The sequence below is a fragment of the Schistocerca piceifrons genome, chromosome 5 (assembly GCF_021461385.2).
Source record: "Schistocerca piceifrons isolate TAMUIC-IGC-003096 chromosome 5, iqSchPice1.1, whole genome shotgun sequence".
Taxonomy (NCBI): Eukaryota; Metazoa; Arthropoda; class Insecta; order Orthoptera; family Acrididae; genus Schistocerca; species Schistocerca piceifrons.
In genome coordinates, this window is record NC_060142.1 from 92,424,847 (window position 1) to 92,451,569 (window position 26,723).

A 26,723-nucleotide genomic window follows, 5' to 3' on the forward strand; every position below is an offset into this window, starting at 1 on the left:
AACCGAGTTAATCGGTCAACAACGAACGTAAACGGATGTCTTACGACGTCCGCCCCGAGCAGATGCAACGAACGAAAGCGAACAAAATGAGATTTTTTTGCCGGCACGGTAGCTCAGCGTGTTCGGTCAGAGGGTTAGCAGCCCTCTGTAATAAAAAAACTGAGCTAATCGATCAACAACGAACTTCAACGGATGTCTTACGACGTCTGCCCCGAGCAGATGCAACGAACAAAAGCGAACAAAATGAGATTAAAAAAAAAATGTGTGTGATGTCCTTAGGTTAGTTAGGTTTAAGTAGTTCTAAGTTCTAGGGGACTGATGACCACAGCAGTTGAGTCCCATAGTGCTCAGAGCCATTTGAACCATTTTTGATGTAGGGCGATTTCTTGATTTTGAGAATGAAAGCACTTAGCGACTTCAATAAATTTTACAAATAATGTCAAATGTTTCCGAAAAATTTTCTCGCTGACACCGCCACAAAACGAAAAGAAATTATCATCGTACTCAGGTTTGAAGCTCATCTTGACGTTTTACCGTGCTTGCGATATAAAACTTGGGTTGTTTTCAAAAACCGCCTTATGCAATCACTATTTATTTCTTCTTGTTCACCCAGACATGTTTCGACATGTATGTGTAATGTTCTGTGTTTCAAATTTTAATTTCTATAAATTGTAATACAAAGTTTATAATCATTTTTCTATTGTAGGCCTAAAAATTATAACATGTGCATTTGGTTTGATTTGTTTCGATAGCTCACCTGAAAATTACTCTACTACTGAAACTGCGCTATTATAGATGGGTTTTTGTGCCCTTTTTTCGTTTCTGGCAGCGTGTCATCTCATGGTAAAAATGAAGAAAATTTTTGTGGATTCATAGTGAGCCCATTTTACCAGATAAAATTAGTGCACATACTGATACAAAACGTTATTACAAAATATAATTACACGAGATAATAAGAAGTCAACGAAGTACATTAGTCTGATTGCACCATTACAATAAAAGCGGCGAAACTTTAACATCTAATACAGTTATACAGTTATATGTTAAAAGTAACAATTTCGCCGGCCGTTGTGGCCGAGCGGTTCTAGGTGCTTCATTATGGAACCGCGCGACCGCTACGGTCGCAGGTTCGAATCCTGCCTCGGGCATGGATGTGTGTGGTGTCCTTAGGTTAGTTAGGTTTAAGCAGTTCTAAGTTCTAGGGAACTGTTGAGTCCAGATGTTAGTCCCATAGTGCTCAGAGCCATTTGAGCCAGTAAAAATTTCTCTTCTCGTGAGCGCCAAGTTGAAAATCTATGGGTGGCGTGGAATAGTCTAATACCAAGTACCTTTAATGTTACGGTACACGTCCACTATCTTTGTCCACTACGTTTTTGCTTGGCTGGCGAGGCTACTACGAAAATCACTGTATGGAAGGGGTACGTCAATGGGAAGTAGATGCTGCACCATTTTCGCCATTTGATCTGCACGTTCGTTGTCCCTAGTTCCAAAATGCCCAGGTATCCATTGAAGGTGATTCCGTTGACGCAGCTCCTTTACTCGATTGAGATTTCTCAGTATATCATGTGCGAAAGGATTAAAACTTTTTTTTTTCAGCTGCCCTTGTAAGAGACTGTAGGACAGTACATACTGCGACCTTGTCGACTTGTAAGAGGATCATGTAAAGTGTATCTTGATGAATGATATATAACTCCGCAGTTAATATCGAAGCTTCAGTAGGCAATAGGAAAGATCGTCCACACACTATTTGATAGTAATTAAAAAAAATGCGACTCTTGCAGAGAGAATACTGCGTACTGTATGTATCGACCTAAATCTCCCGCTGAAGAGCATCTATGTGAGGAGCCCCTAAACAGAAAGTACACTATCGATGTCACGACACGGTGGCGAGCTGAGAACAACAGACTTGGATTCTTGCGAAATGGGCCAATAGGCTGAGACACAAAACGAAGATGCAAATATATATTTAAAGCGAATAGTACACATGCAATCTGGTAGCCATGTAATGCCAAAAAAACAAAGTTCGCGCATTTCGTTTGAATTCTATCATTCGTCTGACCGTGAGTAAAGCTAATGTAAATGTGTGACAAGGGCCTAACGTCGGTTAGACCGTTCGCCAAGTGCAAGTTTTTCGACTTGACGCCACTTCAGCGACATGCGCGTCGATGGGGATGAAATGATAATGATGAGGACAACACAAAACCCACTCCCTGAGCGGAGAAAATCTCCGACCCAGCCAGGGATCGAACCCGGGCCCTTAGGATTGACATTCTGTCGCGCTGATCTCATTTTGTTCGCCTTTGTTCGTTGCATCTGCTCGGGGCGGACGTCGTAAGACATCCGTTTAAGTTCGTTGTTGGTCGATTAACACGGTTTTTTTATTACAGAGGGCAGCTAACCTTCTGACCGAACACGCTGAGATATTCTCTAAGAAATCGACATGGCCAGGCTGCAATATCTTGGGTTTCCGTTAATAACTTGCGGCCAGGAATGGATTTATACCGGAATCCTAACTTTTACACGATTCATAACAAGGATCCTGAAATAGGTCCGCTGCTACAAGGGTAGTACGTAATTTTTAAGCGTCGAATATTCCTTTCTTGAATAATATGCATATCTCTGATGACGAATTGCATCTTCCTGAGAAAGAATCGCCCGCATCTCGTGGTCGTGCGGTAGCGTTCTTGCTTCCCACGCCCGGGTTCCCGGGTTCGATTCCCGGCGGGGTAAGGGATTTTCTCTGCCTCGTGATGGCTGGGTGTTGTGTGCTGTCCTTAGGTTAGTTAGGTTTAAGTAGTTCTAAGTTCTAGGGGACTTATGACCACAGCAGTTGAGTCCCATAGTGCTCAGAGCCATTTGAACCATTTTTTTGAGAAAGAATCGATATTTGTGATCCTCTTCTCGAGGCGCCCCTTCTTCCCATGTTTCTCCAACTTAAGATGACTCGTCCGATTCTTCTTTCGCAAATTTCTTCTTAAAAGTTCTTATCACTGATCGTTCGCTGATTTGTAGAGAAGTTGCAGTTCGTTCCACCACTTTATCCAGCGGAAATAGAGGCGTTCCTGTATCCCTTTTCTCTCAAAATACTCCCTCGTGGAACACACGAATTCCTGCGACCGACTGTGTATAATCACGCCATGTCCGACTCTTTTTGAAAGTTTCCCAGCAGTGTACAGCCACGGTCTGCCCCGCTTCGACTACTTTCGCCACACATCGTAAGGCAGGTGAAGCCGAAAGTCACCCAAATCTCTCACTACAACGATTCGCTGAGGACTGGCTGGCACAATGCTCTGGGCAGCGCAGTGCAGAGGAAGTGTCAACGAAGTGGGAACCGACAGTGCTAGGCTCACACTTAATTAGTGCATTGGTGGCGGGAGCCGTGTCAAATGCAACTAGTTTAAATCAGACTACAGTAGACCGCAATAATGTATCTGGGAATGAGGGCTGTTCGGAAGGCTTGTCATGCGTCAGCGTTTTCCTTAGTCATCACTGTACTTGTTTAATGTGAGGTCACTGTGTGCTTCCAATAACGGCCAAGTGCAATAATATAGTGACTGAGCAGTAAACTGTTCACGTGCCACCACGATTGAAGTATACTGTGCATGGCAAAATGGCTCCACCCAAAACCGGCGCCAAGGCAACTTTGGTGCACCATAGGCCATAGATGACGGTGTGAAAGACAGCTTCAAAGATGTGAATGCGCGAATAGACGTGTAACTGTTGCGCAACTGACCACCAGATGAAAAAACGGGCTACCAGCAGCCTCTCCTCAACGACAGTTCAGCGACCGGTGCTGTCTATGGGCCTCCACAGCAGGTGCCTGGGCCATGCACTCACACTGACTACTGTTCATCGGCGACAAAGGCTGGAATTTGCACGCCAATACAACAGCTGGACGTCCAGTGAGTGGCTAAAGGTGGTCTTTTCATCACGGTTTGTGCTCCATCGAACATGAGGTCGTTGGCGTGTACGGCCCTGCAACAATTGTCAGAAGGGTCAAGGCCGGAGAAGGATCGGTAAGGTCTGGGGAGTATTTTCGAGGCATTGGTTGGGTGATCTTGTCATTCTGAAAGACACATCGGTTCAACACAAGTATACATACGGGCTGTTAAAAAGTCTCTCCACAGTGCCGCATGATTGTTAGCCGCGAGTGCCCCGTATGCCGCAGTTAATATACACCAAATGAAACTCAGTGAAATAAAAGTTATTAATTTATTCAATATTAATTTTTACTTACAAATACTAACATTAAATGTTGAAAGTGTGTCCCCCCCTTGTTGAATTCACAATTTAATTCGTGTAATCATGTTTCCAAACACAACCTCTACCCTTTCTTCTGTAACAGAAGCAATGAAAGTGGATATTTCAATTCTCAATTCATCGATGGATTTTGGACGGTTCTTATAGACAGTTGCTTTCGCTGCACCCCAAAAGAAAAGGTCAGGTAGTGTTAGGTCAGGCGATCGTCGAGGCCAAAGTCCCTGAGAAATTATGCGATCACAAAAAACATGAGCAAGCAGTGACATTGAAACGCGAACTGTATGCGCGGTTGCACCATCTTGTTGAAAATAACCGTTCAGTATTTCACTTAACACAAGTTATCCTATGAATGGGTACAGAGTATCACTGCAGTATCTTTGTGCGTTTATTGTTTGGTTGAAAAATATGGGACCCATAATACGACGTCTAGAAATTGCAATCCAAACTCCTATTTTCACAGAATGAAGTGGTTCCTCATGAATACACAATGGTTTTGCAGTACTTCACATACGAGAATTTTCAGAGTTCATGTACCCGGCTAAATGAAACCACACCTCATCAGTAAAAAAAGTTTCATTAAGAATATCCCTTCCATTTTGTTGGAAGAAATTTTTGAACCATTGAAAATAATGCAGTCTCCTGCCATGATCAGTAATTTTCAGTTCTTGCACGACTATCACTGTATGGGAAAAGTTCTAATTTTTTCCTTATAGCTGTGTGGGCCGTTCCAACACTACCATCGATTTCAAATGGCTCTGAGCACTATGGGGCTTAACTTCTGAGGTCATCAGTCCTATAGAACTTAGAACTACTTAAACCTAACTAACCTAAGGACATCACACACATCCATGCCCGAGGCAGCATTCGAACCTGCGACCGGAGCGGTCGCGCGGTTCCAGACTGTAGCTCGCCCACCCCGGCCGGCTAACATCGATTTCCTGGGCGACTTTTCTTACTTGACTTGTTCGCACTCATGAACATTTTATCGGAAATATCGAGTAATTTATACTCAGACAAAACGCTAGGACGACCACTTCTCGGTGTCTGTCACTGAACTCGTACTTCGAAATTTGTTCATCAAATCTCGCACAGTATCGCGATGTGGGAGTGTTGTCTCCGGGAAAATTGAATTAAATGTTTTACAAACTAAAACTGTGTATTTATCGTCAGCTTTGAACACTTGTCCGACTAAGAACACACGTTCTTCACTGGTTAGCATTTTAACAGTGACAAAAACGAAACAAACGAACAAAAGAACTAAACTTAATCGTTCAAGTCAAAACGTAACGACACACATCAACGATACTACTGACGCTGGCTGAGATAAACGAAACAGTGGAATGTTGGGAGAGTCCACTCGAAGGGAAGTAACGCAGGCAGGCGAACAATCATACAGCACGCGCGGCTAACAACCATACGGCACTGCGGCGAGACTTTTTGAACATCCCGTATATCCTTGGAGACCGTGTACACCTCTACATGCAATTCTTATTCCTTTGAACGACGGCGTCTAGCAGCAGGACAACGCAACGTCTCACACAGTTTGCAGTATACGTGCGTAGTTCGAAGAGCAAAAGGATGAATTTGTCGTACTCCCTGGCCACCAAACTCCTCGGGTTTAAACTCAATCGAGAATCTGTCGAGCCGCCGTGATCGGGCTGTTCACACCAACCGAGAAACCTGGGGCACTGGTCATGGCACACAAGTCGGTATGGCTCCACATGCCTTTCGGTACCTTTCACAACCTCACTGACTTTCTCCATTCACGTCCGTGCTGTAGAAGGCAGTTAATCAGGCTTCTGACATGCGCTTACATTAATGTGACTGGACCGTATATGTCTCTCTTATGGTATACTAACATCTCGACAATAACAGTAAAACTTCGCGACTGTCATTTTCTAATTTTTGTACGCGATGATTAGAATCTTATCCCAGACCATTTTGTCAGATGTGCCAAGGTTTGCTTTCGAATTACCATTGCTTGTCAGATGTTTCATGAGTCACTTTGACGTAATAATCCGAATCAATTGCGATTCTTGTTTCACTTAGTAGTCACTGAGTTTCTAATTCATTACTTTGAACAGTGTCTAAATCATGTCTGATAACAGGGCCAATTAGAATACATTCAGACGAGACTACCCAATATACCCTTACAACAGGATTAGTTATATTGTCCCCAAAATGTAAAAAGCCATCCTATAAAAAATCATTTCACAATACACAAAACGAAGACACTAAAATAGTCATCAAACCAGGGTGTACTCATGGAGCTGAAATACTCATTATAAACAGAAACAGTGAAGAAATTCAACATACCATGGAAAGTAATAAGGAAAATTTTAGGTTCGATTGTACTGAAGAAGGAACACATCGTAGGTTTGCTGCAAATACCAGTTAACTCCGTTTCAGCAAGTTCTGAAAAAACTGGATTTGTAGTTTCTTCATTAAGCTACAAATGTCATAATAGGAATTGTTACACTGCAGTAATCAACTAATGATGGTGTGTAGAAAATCTTAATGCATAACTGGCTACCTAGTGTATTATTATTCTTTAGTAATTAACAGAAAATGCAAATATTGCGCCAGTTGTATGGTTCTGGCAGACATCATTGATATTTTTGCCAGCTTGAACGAAGTTATATTTTGTAAGAGGTCCATGATTAAGGAATTTGTTGCTAGCGCGCTCGAGCAGATGAAATTTCGATGGATTGCTCACGCGCTGCCTGCGGTATGTGAGCTATAAGAGAATCGCAGACCAGAGAGCAGTGTTGTCAGCAGTAGGATCTGTGTGTCAGTAGGAGCAAGTAGTAGCTTGCAGTCTGGCGTATGGAGTTGGCTGGGCCGGTCGTGTGGAGCGGTGGCGGTGCCTGACCATTGTAGTATAAGGTAAAAACAGCCTCGCGCATATGTAGTAGTGTTATATCAAGTCCCATGTAAATGTTTTTAAACAATATCTTAATAATAATCTTTCTTATAAAAATTAACTTTTGACAATTATTGATCTCAATTTAAAGAATTTACTAATTTCTCCAATGCATGGTCATCCCGATTATTGCAAAGAAAAATCAGTTGTTTCTTTTATACATGACAAATCTATCGGCCAGCATTGCACATTCTTATAGGAGCAGATATATACGCGTTATCCGGCGACTTAATTGAGGTAAGAATTTTCAATTTATTCAATATGATCTTTCGGGGCCATGCCGCAGCACTACTGACGTCCAATTTGACCAGTTTACCTTCACAGTCAGTCAATTATTGAAAGTTTCTATATGAGTCAGATTCTTTATTAGGAGGTTAGTCACATTGTATTATTGGCAGGTGACGGAATTTATTTATTGGGAGGTTACGCTAAATTTGAAAGGCTATAATTATATGGATTTTTTTGTGGGGAGGTTGTTGTTGTTGTTGTTGTGGTCTTCAGTCCTGAGACTGGTTTGATGCAGCTCTCCATGCTACTCTATCCTGTGCAAGCTTCCCATACAGTAAAGCTGCATGTCCTCGGGAAAAATTACGGCCGTAGTTTTCCCTTGCTTTCAGCCGTTCGCAGTACCAGCACAGCAAGGCCGTTTTGGTTAGTGTTACAAGGCCACATCAGTCAATCATCCAGACTGTTGCCCCTGCAACTACTGAAAAGGCTGCTGCCCCTCTTCAGGAACCATACGTTTGTCTGACCTCTCAACAGATACCCCTACGTTGTGGTTGCACCTACGGTACGGCTATCTGTGTCGCTGAGGCACGCAAGCCTCCCCACCAACGGCAAGGTCTATGGTTCATGGGGGGGGGGGGGGATGTTACAATTTTATAAACCGGATCAGTGAATAATTGGAATCAGTATAATCTATCATTTTATTAGATCACTAAATATTAATAAAGCGATGAGGAGTTTTTTTTCTCTGTACTTCATAAATCTGCGTCGCGGCTGCCGCTGTCTTCTATACCAGGTTCAGGAACTGTGTCGGTGCCTCCAGATAAAAAGTAGGAAAAGACTTATTCCAAGAGTGAAAATGCTCCTTTGTTGCATAACTGATCACACTTCCTTCTCTTCCCACTTACTGACAGAATCTTAACATGAAGATATTGTGAGTAAATATTTGTCATATTTGAAGGATGTCTTTTACCAAATGCATGTATTTCTTTACAATCTGAAGACTGACAGTAGTTGCACCAGATCATTCATTCCTGGCCTACATTTTTGGTAGCGAAAACATTTCACTTTTAGTCATTTAACTTTACGTCCTGACAGTTAGTATTTTTGTTTTTAATGAGAGATGCAGAAAGTTTAGGTAAATCTTTGAATTTTGTTTGTTTTAATCCATGTACTGCATAAGGTGAACTTTTCTTGTTTCTAACCCTTTTCCATCTTGCAAGTCTGAGTTTGTTTAGCCAATCCTGAATAACATAATTCATTTCCACTATGCATGCTGTTCACTTCCATGAAGGTGTGACTACATTCGATAACTTTGCGTTCAATGATGTCTAAATTTGTTGTTCAAGACAAGTACAGGAACAATGCAGCTATGTTTTTATTCCTGCTCTGACCTCAGCAGGTGATAGAAGAGCGAAATGTTTTATATGTGTCCTGTATTCTGTCTTCCTAAAATTCTCCCAATCGACGTCGAGAATTCACCGTCTCGGTTGCATCCGTACATGCTCATTCCATTTAATATCGCTTTGCAACGTTACACCTAGATATTTCATCGACGTGACTGTCAAGCAACACACTGCTAATGTTGTATTCGAATATTTGTACATTTAGATGTAACTACCACTCATCTTACCACCTAGAAATTTTAAGTCATCTTGTACCCTCGACAGTCACTCAGCAATTACACCTTCCCGTACACCACAGCTTCATCAGCTCATCCTGTCTCTCAGATTATGTTCTGGGGCACTCCTGGCGATACCTTTGTCTCTCACGAGCACTCGCTGTCGAGTACGACGTAAGGCATTCTGTTAATAAGAAATTTTCGAACCACTCACATATCTAGTAACCTATTCTGTATGCTCGTTCATTCATTAACAGACTGCAGTGAGGCACCGTAGCATGGGATCACTGTGGGTTGCGATCAAATCGCTGACTCAGGATCAGTCAGTACTTTTGTTCCGGTGTCATATTACAGCAGACACAACTGCGTATATCGCCCTCCCGTCCGCTCATCCTTTCCTCCCCACTCTATTCTCTTCCCCCACACTGCTCTCGCCCAATAAGGACCATTTCAGGTCTGTATACAGTACGAAGTGCTGTCAGCATGGATGGGGCAGAAACCATATATATTCGATTATACCTCTGTATTTTTTTCAGCAGAGCAACAAACGCCAGCTGAAATGTAGCAGCAAGCCACAGACTACCTGCCAGATTTATCAGACCTGCACTCATGCTACTATTATACACAGACATCAGAGCTTCGTCAACTCGCCATGTCTCAGTAAAGTTGCAGAAGTGTTCTGCTTTTCACCAACTCATATAATTTGACTGTTAGTCTATCTAAAAGTGTGAATTTAGGTCTAGAACCCGACAGTGACGTTGGGATGGCGGTAGAAGTAGAGAACTTTCGACGTGTTTTTGGCATCACAGGACTATCTGTGTACGATGTGGGAGCATAGAAAGAAGTAGATGACAAGAGAGAGTGGTGCATTACAATCACCAACTGACATTAAAATGTATGAGAGGAGGGTTTCAACAGTGGATATGTTTAGGGAAGCTATGATTGAATTAACTTCAGAGGATAAACGCATTTAAATAAAACATTCGAGTGCGGGGAATTTGGATGATTTGTACTATGTGTTAGCGACTGCTACAGACAGACTAACGTGCTGGTATTTGAATATAACTGCAGCAGTGAATAAATACATGTATTCTCCCTGTGCCATGAGAGCCTATTAGTATCAAGTCCACTGAAGCAGAATTCGGTGATAGTATATCTACTCATCTACATGTTGAGGCACTTGCAGGACTGAATAATATACAAGCTGAATTTAAGGCTCATATAAAGCAACTTCTTTGGAGAACGTTGCTCAACACAGTGAGTGTAAAATGTACATATGTAAATAAAGAGAATAGAAAATAAATTGTTCTTTCTGTCCCACCGCATCCCAGTCCTCACCATTCAAATGCACAAAAACGTGCCAAGTGTCAGTGCTTACTCGAAAGTCTTCAGCATTGTCGTCATTGTCAGGGCGCGGGACGTCTCTGTGGGGAAGCCGTGCACTTGTTGGTTAGGCAGTGTCCTGGCAAACTCCACCTAATCGCTGAGGCAGCCAACCACAAGACCACCCCTCAGCCCACCTCAAGAGAAGACCTGCAGAGGTGGGGCTGCAGCCAACACCCCACGCAACCAGTTCTTCCACAGCAGTGCTGGCGCCACAACTGGTGGTCCACATAGAAGAGCAACTAGAGAGGTGCACAAAAGCTAGCACTCCGTCTTCAGGCCACGAGTGGCCTACCGGGACCATCCGACCGCCGTGTCAGCCTCAGTGGAGGATGCGGATAGGAGGGGCATGGGGTCAGCACACCGCTCTCCCGGCCGTTATGATGGTGTTCTTGACCGAAGCCGCAACTGTTCGGTCGAGTAGCTCCTCAATTGGCATCACGAGGCTGAGTGCACCCCGAAAAATGGCAACAGCGCATGGCGGCCTGGATGGTCACCCATCCAAGTGCCGACCACGCCCGACAGCGCTTAACTTCGGTGATCTCACGGGAACCTGTGTATCCCACTGCGGCATGGCCGTTGCCAACTAGAGAGGTGTCACGCCAAAACATGTGGCTAGCAGCGGTTAGCATTTTAATGTTAATAATGAATTATATAGTCACTGTAACTCAGTGGTAATGTGTAACACAGCTGCTATGACTATACATAATATTATTAATTCCTATTTTTTTTAACTTGAAGTTTAATATTTGAAGGCGCTTTTTGCTGATACTTAAGGTGACTATTCTTGAAGAAAAGACATGTGTAATGCAGCAAAATGTAAATAACTAGCCACGTCCAACAATAATGATTTCGGGAAATCCTCCTTCATCATTTCCATTTGTATCGATTAGGTTCTTTTCTACGAAATAACAAAGATATAACAAAACAATAAGTAATAGTTTTTTAGCTATCACTTTTTTGTAAGAAGAGATGATCGATATGTATTTTTAATATGTACATTTCGTATACCATTTAATCACATTTTTTACTATTTTCATGAGCGAAATTGTATGTACAAATTTCCAGCCCATAGTACATCTGACTGACTTCACTCGAAGGTATCTGCAAGACAGATTGTAAATGAAATGTGGAACACATAAATGTCTTACCGTATTTACATTTTCTTTTATCAGCAGCTTTTTGTTGGTCGCATTCATTTTTCCTTGCAGTATGCTCATTATACTCTGTTACCAACCAGGTGCTTTATTTTCTTAATTACTCTCTGCTTTCTCATAGCTAACATGTTTTTGACATTGACACTTTTAGATTTGTAGAAGGCAAGATTGTCGTTCTGACAAAATAATCTTCTCTAAGTTATTTTACTGATTGGTTTAAAATTCTTACATTCCTCCTTGTACAGACCGTACAACTTAGATATATTTTTGTGGATTTCCTTGAGTAATTCCACTGTAGTAAACTTTTCTCTGTGTGTTTCTCAACTCTATGCACATCATCTAGTTTAATTTTTATGTAGAACTCTTTTGCCTCTCAAATTATGAAAAGCCCACCCTCGCCGCCTTTCCCTTTACATGCAGTGTCAATGACACCACCCGAAATACATAGTTTTATTGCAGAAGGTCTTGTAGACTCACTTTTTATTATCTTTAGTCACGTAGTAAACCTTAGGATTCTTGCGTTGTTTCAGTGGCGGAACCGTATTTCGTCTTCGTGCTGGATTTACACTCACTGTCTTACAAAGAATAAAATCCTCCTGCCTTGTATAAACGCGGTCCCAGAAGCTTCTACGAAAGCAGTACCTCATTTCATATTAGAACATTTTGTTGCGGTTGTATCTACATCTTTAACAATTAAATGGTTTTTGTTTTTCAGTTTCAATTTTATACTTTTTAATTGTATTCTTCTTCCATCTTCTGGCAACACTTTTCTTCCATCTCGGTCGTTTACGTCTGTCATTCTCTGTTACAGTATCGATTTCTTGACACAAGAGATCTGCACACTCTGTATCGCTGGGGCGCGACTGCTACGGTCGCAGGTTCGAATCCTGCCTCGGGCATGGATGTGTGCGATGTCCTTAGGTTAGTTAGGTTTAAGTTGTTCTAAGTTCTAGGGGACTGGTGACCACAGATGTTAAGTACCATAGTGCTCAGAGCCACTTGAACCATTTTTTTGTATCGCTGGGACCTGGTTCATAATTAGGTTCACTGACGAAGCAATCTGAGTCAAATTCAATTTCTTCTGCGCTATGCTTGACCGTTTCACTCGCTGATACAATTTCTTCTTTTTTTATCGCCTGTAATTTCAGAGTGAGGACTTAAGCGTATACCGTGCTAGCATCATCTGCTCTGCTTCCAGTTGACGTATCCTTAAAAGAAAAGGTATGAAATAAAATTCAGTTATGTATTTTTCAAATATCAGTAAATCTGACAATGTCATTTTACTGCTTACCTTCAATTTTATCATCTGTGTGTATCATTTTCATGGCCATTGACACTTGCAGGGCACCTCTTGGAAATACTTTTTAGAATTACTCGTTGTAAATAACTGGCGCAATACTACTGCACAGCAGCTTCTGCTACACTGGACATTTAGCTATTCTTGCACGAAAATTAAAATAATCTACAATAATACTGATGCCACCTTCTTCATGTAAAGTGATATTATTACAAGTACAAGCCAAGTTTGAAACACCCGCATTGCTACCGGCTGTTCGGAATACGAAAGGCGTGTTTACCACAGACTGCTAATAAATTTTACCTCCGATAACTTTCAAATAACGGACAATAATATTTGGCACACTGTTTAAATATTAATATTATTGCATTGTAATTTTAGATCAATTTTCTGATATGTGAGGCTAAGAAACACAAGCTTACTACAACCTACTTATAAAACTTATCTCCGATACATCGTGTTATGTTTTTCTGCTGTAAACCATTAGGTGCACTTGATGGATTATTGTTGCTCGAGTAATCACATCAAGCCTGTTGACAAAGTGCAGCAAGAATTATTTAAGTACAACTAATTATTCAACTATGCACTTAAAAGACATCTGCCACATCTATTCAACTTCAATTGCACTTATCTGGTTTCTTCAAACGAAAGATATTCATATTCCGATACAGAATGCAAAAAATGGCTCTGAGCGCTATAGGACTTAACTTCTGATGTCATCAGTCCCCCAGAACTTAGAACTACTTAAACCTAACTAACCTAAGGGCATCACACACATCCATGCCCGAGGCAGGATTCGAACCTGCGATCGTCGCGGCCGCGCAGTTCCAGACTGTAGCGCCTAGAACCGCTCGGCCACCCCGGCCGGCGATACAGAATGCAAAAATAACCCAAAAATGACCAAATCTGCACTTAAGGGGTTCTCGTAGTAAGTCCACGAAAACAGCAAAGACACACATTTTATTCTGATACAGCAAAACGCAGGTCAAAATTCTGTGAGGGTACTGAAAAACTGGAAGCAACTAGATTAACTAGACAGTTTTTGGAATCATAAAAAATTCACAGTATATATAAAATCTTTGCAATAAAATGGATCGTTGTAATGAAAGAAGAGATGAAGGAAGGAAGCAAAATAGCATAATTTGACATATCAGATAGAAAAATTTGTTGGCAGTTGGGAGAAAAACCCAGAAAGACTGGAACAGATTCGTGTGACGACCGGAAAAGCACCAATTCCGAGAGAACGAAAGTAACATGGGCGTAAAGAAAAGCAAAAAGAAAACTCTGAGAATGCCTTTTGTGGTACACCCAGAGCCGGTTTAAAGCCCAAGGGACATAAGCGGTCATTTGGCACGACTAGGGGCGCCCAAGTGCAGTCAATATCTGTGTAAAGGGTGTATTATAGTAATTAGTAGCGAAAACAGCTACAGGTGAAAGTATACGAGGGATGGTGGGGTGTCAAATAATACATTGCTTGTGCAGAAAAATGGAAAGAGGGAGAGCGCCAAATAATGTGTCGTTTGTGTGGAAAATGGTATCGAACCGGCCCTGGGTACATCGCGTGCTCCAATGGGGCCAAGGCCCAAACGTGAATTTTCTCTTCAGGAGTATGAGAAGTACCGCAGAGTCTGAAATTAGACATCTGGAAGAAAGGCTCCTCATGAACACCTCATTTCAGGATGGGATGCAAGATCATCCTCCATGCACACTATCCGTGAGTAAACGAAATCTTGATGAAGAACAATTTACAAGTTGAGCTCACTTCATATCCACAGATCTAGGTTTCCCATCGATTGCCTGCCTCGCTTAAGCTGAAAATCAGGACGGTTTCTGCCTCCACCATAGTCCATTCAGGCCTTGTGATCAGCCTCTGAAGACCTCATCGCCGATGGTACGTTGAAACCTAATCTGATTTTCCTCTTAAAATGAGAGGCACTATATAATGAAACATATTTAGATAAAAAACAGTGAAAACTCCAGATCCTTCTGTGATGGCAGTGGTATTGCAAGCATAGGATGTTGATAACTCCGTCTTCGCATCAGTTCCAAATCAGTGCGGCTGATGTAACTCTCTCCTCTCGTCCGCTGGTTGAAAAATACTTCTTCCGGTGCAGCAACTGATAAACTTAACCGCAAACGGAAGTCGTTGCACTCACACAGTTCCAGAGATAATGATAGCAAACAGCGGAATAGTATGTTTTTGTTCCAGTTTCTACACTTCCTATTAACCGAATACGATGGATGGGTTCGTTCGAAGAATTAATGACAATGAGTCATCGCCTCCGTAGCCGAATGGTGCTGGTATGGTAGCCCAGCGTGTCCATTCCGGGGACTGGCCACCGCCCGTAATTTTGATATACACTAAGTGAAATTTTCATCAAGGGAATTTGAAAGATATCACGTGACATCCACAAAGAATTGCTAAAGAAAAACGATGAAGACACAGATAGAAAGAAACAAGAAAATATAGTTAGCTTCGGTGTGGAACGACCCAGGTTCGATTCTCGGTATCTCAGATTTTTTTGTTAGGTGGGAAGTATAGAACGGGGTCCACTCAGCCTCGTGACGCCAAATGAGGAACTACCTGAATAAAGAAAAGCTGTACCTTTAGGATACATTTATTGACAATAACAGCTGGAGGAACTGATGACATGTTGATCCCACGTCCCACGATCACAGATCGCTCTTCATACTGCCTTGTAAGTAGCAGTCACCGAGTACACACATTGCTGTTAACACTGAGAAGAGCGAAAACTGACATCACACCCAAGCTAATGCCACGAACTGGTTCCTTCATCTTCGGAATCAAATCTAAGTCACATTGACCTAAGTCCGGGGAGTATGGTGGATGGTACAGTACTTCCCAGTCCCATCGACCGAACAGAGCAGCCACAGCTTGCGCTGTATGTGCCCGAGCATTGTCGTGCAAAATGATGGGTGGATTGCGCAGAAAGAGCCGCCGGTTCTTTCGCAAAGCTGGTCGCAGGTGATGCTCCAAAAACGACCAGCTTTGCGACAGAAAAGGCGACACTTTCTGCCCAACCCACCCATCATTTTGCACGACAATGCCCGGGCACATACAGCGCAAGCTGTGGCTGCTCTGTTCGGTCGACGGGACTGGGAAGTACTGTACCGTCCACCATACTCCCCGGACGTAAGTCCTTGTAACTTTGATTTGATTCCGAAGATGAAGGAACCAGTTCGTGGCAATCGCTTCAGAACTCTCCCAGGGATTCGACAGGCAGTAGACCGCTCCATTCGCACCATCAACTCAGCAGGCTTTGCTAACGGTATACTACGCCTGCCACATCGCTGGCAACGCTTTCTACACAACGCTGGTGACTACTTTGAAGGACACTAACAGGTGCAAACATGTAACTCTTTTGTATCGGATGTGAATAAATAGTTGCCACTATTTAAGTTCCAACCTACGTATATTGCATGTAAGGACAACGAGGATAAAATAGGGAGACTTATACACAGCCGTTTTTCCCCGTTCTGTTTGCGAGTGGAACAGGAAAGGAAGCTGTTAATAGTGTACGGGGTAGTCTCCTCCATGGGCCGTAAGGAATATTGCGGAGTATCGATGTAGATGTACATGTAAATGAAGAAACCGTCTTCTTTCCGTGGAAGCGCGAACAGAAAGGAGACTATGTATCAACAACAGTACCGATTATTATACGAAAACTTTTCGAGATCTGTCATTCAGGGAATTTAGACTATCGATAGTATTTCGCGGCATTAATAATTATGACAGTGATCAGTGACAACATATACAGGAGAAACAGGCGGTCAACAACGAAGCCGCGAAAATAAAAAAAAAGCTATAACATGGGAGAACGCACTCCTGCAATTAGTATTATCACAGCTTCCAGATCTCACGATAAATATATTCCATGACTTATTTACTATGAGATCGTGTTTTATAACAAATGCTTCTCTCAAAACTGTCTTGCACTGTTTCTCTTCTGTCGCAGCCGTCTTAGTCAACGGATGTAATAGAAGGTGGCCTTATTATGAGTGTTTAAAGTACTTTAATTATATAAATCTGGAGATTTACTTTATTAACTCGTATTAGTTAATTTACGCGTTGTCCTCGTCTAATAATTTTTCAGCATCCGAGCAAATATTTCTTGTTGGTCGACTTCACACAATGATGGAATGGAACGGCAGCCGTCGTCGCAACCTGAAGTGCTCATAGCACGTTCCAGAAAACGAACTATATTCATTTTAATTAAATGATAATGAAGTTGGATGCCGTTTTATGAATGCCATTTTACTGATAAGTTAATTCTCATGCACGCCGATATTCGTACTTCAACTGATCATCATAATCATCCTTTCTCTCTTTTGAGTTTTCTATCCACTACAAGAAATACTACTAGAGCACTAAACGGAATGAGTGATTATATGGCCCCGGGAAATACGGAATAGTTGTTCACCCTAACCACGACAGGCACGTACCGGGAAATAAACAAAGAAATAATTACGTAACTTTTTTTTCGATCTGGTTACGAGTGAAGGAAGGAAGAAAGTTCTGGGTTCACCATCCACTCAGCTTCAATACTGCAGGGAAGCAAGATTCTAATTATAAGGACTTTGTAATTTCGCACGCTTCAAACTTTAGATGCCCATTTTGTTTCGAGTACAGATAAATATTAAAGGGTCTCTAAAAAGATGGGTGGAAGGGCGGGGGGGGGGGGGGAGGGGCGAGTACAAAACAATGGGTAGAGGGATGCTGCAGAGCCCTGTCAGGGGTTAAAAGGGAAGGAGCAGCAACTGCCGGCAGTGGGCCCGTTGCTAGTAGCATTCTCGAGAAGCTCCGCGAATTTTATGAGTGGCTACATGTCAGGAGCCCGTTAAGCGCTTCATCGTAAATGGTGTATCAGGTAAAATTGCTTTTGGAGAGGGACGGGCAGACAAAGCAGCGGAAGCTGCTACAGGGGAAAGAGAGAGAGAGAGAGAGAGAGAGAGAGAGAGAGAGAGAGAGCCCCGTCGGGCTACAATGGAAACCACATGTTGGAAAAGTCTCGGACAATAGAGTTCCCGACGTAAACAATAGGTCATTACGGGGATAAGTCAAGAGCGCAAACAGAGCCGGCGCAGCGCGTACACGCAGCGGCGGAATGCGTAACAAAGCGCTGCTCGGGCCGGGGAGGTAGGGTGGGTACAAAGACCCGCTGGCTGCCTGGCATCGGCCATTGCGGGGCGCACAATGAGGCCGGCCGCCATCTTGGCGCGAACAAAAGACGGCCATGTTGAGCAACGGGACGACGCTAATTGGAGGGTCGCGGGGCACAATGCGCGCCCAGAACAGAACCCGCGACCTCTCGCCGGGCCGCTGGGAGGGGCCGCTTTGTCGGCCGGGAAATGCCCGGCCGGTGCTCGAACGGAGGACCGCCCGCCTCTTTGTGCTGTCCCTCCCTCGCCCCCCCGGCCGCCGAGGAGCAGAGCGCTGGGGTCACGGGCCCCATTAGACCACGCGCGCTCCTCGGCGCCAGCGGGCCAGACAGCCACTTGCGGCAAATATTGGCGGCTCTCCTGCTCGAGAGCTTTCCGCCGGGTCGCGGCGGGTCCCCTGCCCCACCTGCGCGCACCACTCGACGCCGCCGCTGCTGATTAGCTACACATTGTGCCCGTAACGGCGCTGTTGTCTCAAAACTCATTAGCGTCTGCTCTTACACACAACTACCGTGAGCTTTCTTTTTGCTCCGCTCGCTATCTTCCCAACTGCTGACGCCGCCTTTCGAGACTGTAGCGCGCACGTGAAGTGCACATTGCTTAGTTCTCTGTAGAAATGGGGTCAGTTTAATTAGATGGGTTTGTACGCCAAGTCTCTACTTCGCAAATTGCTTCACGTGACGCACACACGATAATTTTTTTTTTTTTTACATAACTGATGATGGTCGAAGTAGAGAGGATACAAAACGTAAACTGGCTGCTACGGTCGCAGGTTCGAATCCTGCCTCGGGCATGGATGTTTGTGATGTTCTTAGGTTAGTTAGGTTTAAGTAGTTCTAAGTTCTAGGGGACTAATGACCACAGATGTTAAGTCCCATAGCGCTCAGAGCCATTTGAACCGTAAACTGGCAATGGCAAGGAAAGCGTTTCTGATGAAAAGAAATTTTTAACAAGTTTGTTTGTGTGGCCATCCTTCGCAGCAAGCATATAAATACTTGTTTTGCAAATTAAACTGCCTTTCCCTGCTGCTAGTTACTTTATTTATCCCATACGCGTTTCGCCTTCTCCTGTCCTAAGGCATCATCAGTGGGACCTATAACGACACAGTTCTGGTCTGGAGGTCGCTCTAGCAATTTTATCACTGCCATGTATTCCCATCTTTGTGTTTCATCTCCACGTAATGGTGTCGCAATATTTAGGCTGTGAAGAGAAGCGTACGACGAAATAGTTGTATCGAGTGACAAAAAAGAACAATAGCCTACCACAAAAAGGAGTGAGAAACATGGTGAACAGTGTGTGGATGGCGAGAACACAAAGATAAGAATATGTGGCAGTGATAAAAGTGGTAGTGCGACCTCCAGACCAGATGTGAGGAAACGCAGATCAGCAAATCGTAAGTAATTACTTTTTTTACAAAAAATAGCGAAGTGAACTGTTTGATAATCTATAACTAACAAAAATGTATCGTTATAGATCCCACTGATCATGCCTTAGAACAGGAGAAGGCGAAACGCGTATGGGATAAATAAAGTAACTAGCAGCAGGAAAAGGCAGTTTGATTTGCAAAACAAGTAGAAATTTGTAAACATTGAATATAGATTTAAGTGTCAGAAATCTTTTCTGAATGTATTTGTATGGTATGTAGCCACGTGTGGAAGCGAAATATGGACGATAAATAGTTCGGACAAGAAGAGAATAGAAGCTTTTGAAATGTGGCGCTACAGAAGAATGCTGAAGATTAGATGGGTAAAGGAGGTATTGAATAGAATCTGTGGTACAACTTGCCTAGACGGAGAGATCGCTTGGCACGACACGTTCTGAGGCATCAAGGGATCACCAATTTAGTACTGGAGGGAAGCGTGAAGCCTAAAAATCTTAAAGGGACATCAAGGGATGAATACACTAAACAGACTCACAAGGATGTATTTTGCAGTAGTTACTCGGAGATGAAGACGCTTGCACAGGATAGAGTAGCATGGAGAGCTGCATCAAACCAGTCTTTGGACTGAAGACAACAACAACAGATAGCGTTAAATTACTGTGATCATTAGTAGACTCAGCCACGAAAAAACTACTCCACTGGGTATGCAAGACATGCCCTCAGACTTCACGACGAATATAATAATTCTGTTTCCAAAAAGGCAGCTTCCGATAATTGTGCTGGCCGCTTTGGCCGAGCGGTTCTAGGCGCTTCAGTCCGGAACCGCGCTGCTGCTACTGTCGCAGGTTCGAATCCCGCCTCGAACATGGATGTGTGTGATGTCCTTAGGTTAGTTAGGTTTAAGTAGTTGTAAGTCTAGGGGACTGATGACCTCGGATGTTAAGTCCCATAGTGCTTAGAGCCATTTGACCATTTTTTATGATAATTGTGAATATTACCGAGCCGTCACTTTAATGGTAATGTTCGCCTCCATATCTGAGCGGTCAGCTTAGCTTACTGTCATGCGACGGACCCGGGTTCGATTTCCGTTACTGCTATGGATTTTCTGTTGGTGGGAGGACTGCAACGGGATAAACTCGGCCTCTTCATGCCAACCAGCGGCACCAGATTTCCCAACCCGACAACAGCCGGGGTGCGGTGTGCTGGCCTCACCACTTCATACAAACCCATATGATGCCACTGTCTGATTGATGACATGGCATGCTTACCAGTATAATAAGGAGTGACTGCAAAACACAGGGCAGTGGTGTAGTCCATGATATACAGGGTTAAAATTATTGAATTATATGAAAATAACGTAAATTAGTTACAAAGTACGGCGTACATACACTTTATTGAACATGTAAACATCACCATAGACATTCAGATTTAGGTTTTGACGTGTCCGATATGCCCGCTATCATTGGCGACGATGTGGCGCAAACGAATAGCAAAATTCTGCATGACCCGCTAAAGTGTAGGAACACCGATGCTGTCGATGACTTTCTGAATGGCTATTTTCAGCTAACCAATGGTTTTTGGATTATTGCTGTACACCTTGCTTTTACGTGGCCCCACAAAAAGGAGTCGCATATGTTTAGATCCGGAGCATATGGCGGCCAATCGAGGCCCATGCCAGTGCCCTCTGGGTACCCCAGAGCTAGAGTGCGGTCCCCAAAGTGCTCCTGCAGAACATCACTCTCCTGCTTCGCTGGGGTCGAGTCCCGTCTTGCATGGTTTCTTGTCGAAATAAGGGTCACTTTGGATAATGGGGATGAATTCATCTTCCAAAACCTTCACGTACCGTTCGGTAGTCACCGTGTCATCAAGGAACATCGCACTGATTATTTCGTGACTGGACGTCACATACCATACAGTCACCCTTTGAGGGTGAAGAGACTTCTGGATCGCGAAATGAGTATTCTCAGTCCCCCAAATGCACCAGTTTTGCTTACTAACGAACTCATTCAAATGAAAGTGAACATCGTCGCTAAACCAAACAATATTCACATCAAAATCCTGTTCGTCAGTTCTGTGGACAATAGTGTGGGCGTACACAACTGGTGTTCCATGACCCTGTGGCTTAATGGCTGATGGGTTTGAATTTTGTATGGGGAGAGATGCAGGCCTTCAACACAAATTTGGTGCAGTGCCTCCCGGTCGATTACCACCTGTTGTGAATCTCGTCTGATCGATTTCCTTTGGCTGATTTGAACACAGCGCGTGTCTTCTCGATGTTTTCAGGCGTTTTCACCATTTTTGGACGACCGACATTGCCAATACTGTCATCACGAACACTACCCGTTTTCTCAAACTTCGGAATCAATTTCTTAATTGTTACCACACTTGGACCGGTTATCTGCAGCTTGAACTTATTTACTCCTTAATGAAATTTGTCCTAAATAATATATCTCTTTTTCCAACAAACAGCTCAGTTCATACATACAATACCAGGAACAAAAATGATCTGCACAAGGACTTAAAAAGCACTTACTTTAGTTCAAAAAGGGGTCCACTACTCAGGAACACTCATCTTCAATAATTTGCCAGCACACATAAAAAATTTAGTTACAAATAAAGATCAGTTTATAAGGAGCCTGAAAGACTTACTAGTGGCCAACTCCTCCTACTCCATTGACGAATTTTTTAATAGAAACAAATTATGTATTGTATATATTCATACTATTAGTATTGTTATTTCAGCTTAAAAAAAAAGTGACATGTTCCACATCCACGAGGATCTCCTCAACACGGATCTATGGAACGAAAAACTAATCTAATCTAATCAAACTCGGTCGCAAACTTCCTCTGAGCCGCAGTAGGGCTGTTACTGCTCGCATAGTAGGCCTTTACAAGCGCTATACGTATAGATCAGGCACGCTGTACCGCGACATTTTCACGTGCAAATGGCCGACAACAACAACAACAACAAAATGTTCAAATGTGTGTGAAATCTTATGGGACTTAACTGCTAAGGTCATCAGTCCCTAAGCTTACACACTACTTAACCTAAACTATCCTAAGGACAAACACACACACCCATGCCCGAGGGAGAACTCGAACATCCGCCGGGACAACAACAAGACGCGTGCGCATGCGCATACTAATTCTCATCAGGCCCGCGGCCAACTATGCAGTTTGAACGTCCTTCCGTAAACCGTTGAGGAGTTATGACAACTTTATTTCACGTAGTTGAATAATTGTCACCTGATACGTAAACATAATGTAGCAAATGATACAGTATGCGAAAGATAAACTTTCAAAGATTTTATTGAACGTGGATTTGGCAATTAGTTCGTGTGTCTAACTGTTCTCTATGGACCCTTCATCTTCGCCCAGAGAACTGACGAAGGTACCACCTATCTCGACATGCTGCAGTTGTGCCTTATGCCACAGCCTGAAACTGACAGCAGACATTTCGTTATACTTCTACATTTCCACAACTGTGTACGTGATTACCCGAATGAGACGCTGTGACGTCGCTGAATGAGGCGTGTTGCGGCCGCTGCCGTGGCGCAACCCGAGTGGCGAACATGTTCGCCCGACTTGACACCCTGCCATTTTTTCTTGTGCAGTTACGTTAAGGACAGTGTTTATGTTCCACCTTTACTACAGATTCTCGAAGACAGCGCATCACAGCAGCTGCTCTTACCGTCACCCCAGATATCCTGGGTCAGGTATAGGCAAAATTGGATTATCGATGGATTAGATGTGCGCCGTTTGATGAAGGGTGGACACGCTGAACATTTCAAAAAACAGTGAGCTTGTGTTTCACGCAATGTATCATTTGTTGAACTCTTCTTCACCATTTATCTGTACCTGTGGCCGAGGGGTTCTAGGCGCTTCAGTCAGGAACCGCGCGACCGCTACGTCGCAGGTTCGAATCCTGCCTCGGGCATGGATGTGTATGATGTCCTTAGGTTAGTTAGGTTTAAGTAGTTCTAAGTTCTAGGGGACTGATGACCTAAGATGTTAAGTCTCATAGTGCTCAGAGCCATTTGAACCATTTTTTTTTGTACCTGTCGTTTTATAATTTTCCTAGACAGAAGAATGAAAAAAGTGTTAAGACAACCACGGGGAAATTCAGTTTGGGTTCTGGAAAAATGGAAGAAGACACTAGGCAGTACACACTCTACGTATGTTGATTTAACGAAAGTTTTTGGCAATGTTCACTGGTATACATTAGATGAAATTCTGTTATGAAATCCTGTAAGTAGCAGACAGCGCTGTCAGCGAAAGATTACGCACAACTTGTACAGAAACCAGTTGCTATTAAGGATGCGAAAGGGAGGGACGTCAATGTGCACATTGAGAAAGCTATGAAGGAAACCTAGGAGAAATTTGTGAAAAGTATCAAAGTCCAGCGACAAGAAAGTACAACTCTGCGGTTTTCCGATGGCATTTCAATTCTATCAGAGACGGTAAAGAACTCGGAAGAGCATTTGAAGAGCATATAATGTCTTCAGAAAACATGAATATCAACAAAAATAAAACATTGTAATGGACCGTAATCGAACTGAATCAGGCGATGGCGAGGGGATTACGTTAGGTAATGAGACACTGAAATTAGTGGATGAGTTCTGCTGTTTGGACAGCAAAATAACTAAGGCCGAAACAGGGGCAGAATGGCAATGGAAAGAAAAATTTGTTAACATTTACTGTAAAATTTCCTTCTGGAGATATTTGTCAGGACGGTTGATTTACACACAGTTGAAACGTGGTCGGTAAACAGTTCAGAAAACAAGAGTGTTGTAGCTTTTCAGATGTGGTGTTAGAGAAGAATGATGAAGATTAGGTAGACAGGACGGGATAACTAATGAGGAGGTGCTGAGTAAAATTAAGGAGAAAGGGAAATAATAGCACAACTTGACTAAGAGTAGGGATCGCTTAGTATGACGCATCCTGAGTCGTTAATGAATGCTAAACCTGGAAGAGGAGGAGAGTAGGGCGGGTGAAGGGGATTTATTTATTTATTATCAGTTAAAGACCCGCTGCCTGTTGTTATATAGCAGGTCGTACATTGTGATTTTACTTGTTAGATCACACAAATTCAGTTTTAGTACTAGTATATTTTTTTGAGAATTTTACAAAAGTATTGTAATAAAAGTAACAAATAAAAATATATACAAAGCACGAATGTACACCTACAATGTTGTTTAAACTTGTAGCTAACTTAGGTAATGATAATAAATAAGATACATAATAGATTGAGGATTATTTTAAATTAAAATAAAAGTTTATTTAATGGAAGAAACAAGAGATGGCGATTTGACCAAGATATGATGTGACCGTTCTTCTCTTTATACATTCTATGTGTATGATTACATCTGTCACATACGCTGCTTTGGCTGTGGTAATATTTAATTAAGAATGTATTTATTAATTAGGGGAGGGGAACGGGGAGAGATTGTGGATGGGAGATTAAGGCTTCAGTAGTTACGCAGAGAAGAAGACGTTTGCTCAAAATAGGCTAGCATGCAGATCTGCATCAACCACTTTCTGAACCCAAGACGACTGCATCAACAGTTTTAAATTCGATCCCATATATTCATTATGTCTACCGTAGATATTTAATTTTAAACCCCGTAAGAAAAATTTCTGAGTTTTTAAAATCACACTACTGAATGATTTTGTATAGGTGAAGAGGTGAAGGGAGTGATGATCATTCTTTACGGCTGACAGTAGGACCATCTTTGGCCTCGGATATATGTGAGATTTTCGTACTCTCACAGTGTGTTTGTGACCGGGAGTTAGTTGTTCGGCACTATCTGAAAGCTAATAGCTGCTCTGCGATGGTCGCGCCTTTCAACTAGTCGTGTTCGCATCGAGTAATTCGCCACCAGCCCAAACAGACAAACTGTACTGACATTGCAAATAAATGTTATATACAATGACCTAGGTTTCGACACCTACTAAGGATGTCTTCATAGAATGAAATTTTGATAAATCATAAAATTACATTGCTAAAAAGCAATGGTCAGAATTTAGAGCAGCTATGCTCATGTCAAAGGTTGTTGTTCCTACATTTGGCAAAGACTGGGACGTTTTACTTCACTTTCGATTTGAGCATAGCTGCTCCAAATTCTGACGATTGCCTTTTAGCAACGTAATTTTACGATTTATTGAGATTTCATTCTGATGATTCTTAGTAGGTGTTGAAACCTAGGTCAACGTATCTAACAGTTATTTGCAACCGGTTGGCTGTATAATACTATGTTGAAACTAGTATACTGTTGCTAAGTAACAGCCGTGAAAACTGTAATATTGACTAATTTTCAAATAGCTCTAAGCACTATGGGACTTAAAACATCTGAGGTCATCAGTCCCCTAGACTTAGAACTACTTAAACCTAACTAAGCTAAGGACATGACACATATCCATGCCCGAGGTAGGATTCGAACCTGCGACCGTAGCAGCATCGCGGTTCCGGACTGAAGCGCTTAGAACTGCTCGGCCACACGGGCCGGCTGTAGTTCTAACAGTGAGTGGACATTTGCGAATGCACTCTGCAGAAAATCGATGCTAGACACATAGAGTGTACAAAACTTTGTTCTCAGATGTTTGATATTTACTCGTAGTTCATATATATTGTACACAGTAATTGAATCCTAATGTAACTAATGCTCTATCGGCACGCTCAGTGATTGGTTGTGGATCGCAGTGGGCCTACACCACTTGTTGCGGCGTCAATAAGAGAAGGCCCTACTTACTACGTATCAGTTTTTTAGTTGTTATTCTAGTGTGTATGGCATAATGAGGGATACTAAAGCAATGTTTTTGTCAATTACCGTTTTAAATATTTAACTCATGTTAACTTGTTTCAAGTATCATTGGACAGTGGTGCTCTTGCGCTCATGTCGTTCCAGGTGCCGTAAAAATGTGGGGAGTACGCAGTTTATTTTTGTTCTGTTTTTCTTCCCGAGCACCTAATACATCAACACTGAGTCTTCAGTAAACTCAGATGTTATTTCTGAAACCTGTTGGATCGGTAACGATGTTTTTCAACGCTTTCCCGCGCTGTTCAAAAATGGTTCAAATGGCTCTGAGCACTATGGGACTCAACTGCTGAGGTCATTAGTCCCCTAGAACTTAGAACTAGTTAAACCTAACTAACCTAAGGACATCACAAACATCCATGCCCGAGGCAGGATTCGAACCTGCGACCGTAGCGGTCTTGCGGTTCCAGACTGCAGCGCCTTTAACCGCACGGCCACTTCGGCCGGCGCGCTGTAGGTTCTCGAAATTCGTTGCGATTA

General features: G+C 42.8%; 1 pseudogene; it reads right to left on the minus strand.

Annotated features, from left to right (window-relative positions):
- Positions 1-10,877: 10,877 nt before the first annotated feature.
- Positions 10,878-10,996, minus strand: LOC124799927 (annotated as a pseudogene).
- Positions 10,997-26,723: the final 15,727 nt, after the last annotated feature.